Raw genomic sequence first — 2,397 nt, forward strand, 5'->3', positions numbered from 1 at the left:
GAATAGACTGGGGCAGGTGGATGCAAGGAGGCCAGTTAAAGGGCTCCTGCAGTAATCTACATAGTAAGTAAGTAAGGAAATAAATAAACATTAAAAAATTTAAAAACCAAAATTAAATTTCGTCACTTCCGCATGCTTCAGTGGCTCTCCACTGACTTCAGTATAAAATCCAAACTCCCGGCTATGGTGATGAGTGGAAGATTCCTGATCTGGTCCCTTCTTCCTCTTACATCGTGTATCTTATTACTACTCTACTTGTTACTTAAGTCACAAGGATGTTGAGCCTTTGTACTATTTCCTTTGCTGGGAATATCTGTCTCCACATCTACTGCAATTTGCCTGTCCTTTAAAATACAGCAGAAGAAACCTCCTTCAGAAAACAATCCTTGACCCCCTTTCCCTGTGTGGGGTTGGGCTCTCTCTGTGCATACTATTTATCACACTATGTTGTAATGATCTCTTTGCTTATTGTGGTTTTTACTGGTGGCTTTCCAACTTTATTGACCCAGACCTATTTTTCTTAACACAACTCCAGTATACACTGATATATATATGTATATATATGTATAGGTATATATAGGTGTATATATTTTTGAAGAAACCTTAAAAATATAGATCCTTCTGTGAAATCTTCCAGTTTACAAATAGTGGTTGTTGTCTTAGAAAAAAATCAATCGAAACACCATGCAAGCCAAACAAAGCCCATCCACAGGCTTTGCAACATCTAATATATAGTACTTTTTATTCAGACAACTATTAAAAGTGTTTCCCAGGGCCCCTGGGTGGCTCAGTGGGTTAAGCATTGGACTCTTGATTTCAGCCCAGGTCATAATATCAGGGTTGTGAGATCAAGCCCCATGTCAGGCTTCATGCTGGATGTGGAGCTTACTTAAGATTCTCTCTCTCACTCCCTTCTGCTCCTTCCCCCCTCCCTCTCTAAAAATAAAAATAAAAATAAAATAAAATTAAAAAATTTCTCTTCCTTTACCATGCTAGAAATCAGAAATAGTAATTTACTGGAATGAATTTGAGTCATGAATTTTGAAATCTTAGATCTATGACCAATCACAATGGGTAACCCACAACCTCTTGCAACATTTTGCAATAATTTGTGTGTGTGTGTGTGTGTGCATAAATCTCTGTGAATTGGTGTTTTCATTTTCTTCACATAAATACCTGGAAGTGGAATTGCTGGAATTCTGATAGTTCTAGTTTTAACTTTTGAGGAGCCTCCATACTCTTCTCCAGAGTGGCTGCACCAGTTTGCGTTCCCACCAACAGTGTAAGAGGGTTCCCCTTTCTCTGCATCCTCACCCAACACTTGAACTTTCTTGTGTTGTTGATTTTAGTCATTCTGACAGGTGTGAGGTGGTATCTCATTGTGGTTTTGATTTGCATTTCCCTGATGATGAATGATGTTGAGCATCTTTTCATATGTCTGTTGGCTGTCTGGATGTCTTCTGTTCATGTCTTCTGCCCATTTTTTAATCAAGTTGTTTTTTTGATATTAAGTTGTATAAATTTTTTATATTTTTTTAATATTAATCTCCTTTTTAAAATTTTTGAAACGTGTTGTATCATCTACTTTAAAAATTAAATTTAAAAAGTCTCGTGAGAACATTAAACATCTTATTTTTAAAGCAGAACTTTTAATTCATGGGTAATTTTTTTTAATTGAAACATGGCAAGTCAATAGCTGTAATACAGTTTTGCAGATATGCTTTCCAGTGAAAGTTTACTTTGACCATTTTATTAGGGAGACTTCTAGTATAAAGTAGCTATTTTAAATAAATAATATATCTAAAGTATATTCTAAATTCTAAACAGCCTTCTAAAATGAAAATGTTTCCAACAAAATGAAAAGATAAAATATTTCCAAAATAGTTAACCAATAAGAGATTTGAAGTCTAGCATTCTGGCAGACTGGGAGGCTCAGTTAGGCAAGATTGTTGCATACCTAAAAGATAGTTCATATGTTCCTGACACTCTTTACACACTCTTCCAAAACCAATAGACAATTTTTGTTTGCTGTTTTAGTTGCAAAAGAAATTTGAAAACAGAGACGTGCTTTATATCTTGTGACTCATTTTGAAAAGCCTTAAAAGGAGGGGATGTGCCATTCTTTAGTCTTTCTCCTCCTTCCTAGCTGAAATGCCGACATAATGACTAGAGCTCCAGCAGTCATACTGGACCATGAGGATTCTTGATAATGCAAGTCACAAGCCACCCATATAGTAGAAACAAGATAGAAAAGTTTGGGTCCCTGACACCAGGAGGACCAAACCAGCCTGGACTATCTTCCTTTGAACTTCTTGAATTTGAAAGAGATATTAGATATCTATCTTATTTGTCATCGTTATTTTTGGTTTCTCTCTTACTAACAACTAAATGTTATTG

This window comes from Leptonychotes weddellii, chromosome 5, assembly GCF_054177405.1.
Source record: "Leptonychotes weddellii isolate Sample4059 chromosome 5, ASM5417740v2, whole genome shotgun sequence".
In the NCBI taxonomy this organism is placed as follows: domain Eukaryota; kingdom Metazoa; phylum Chordata; class Mammalia; order Carnivora; family Phocidae; genus Leptonychotes; species Leptonychotes weddellii.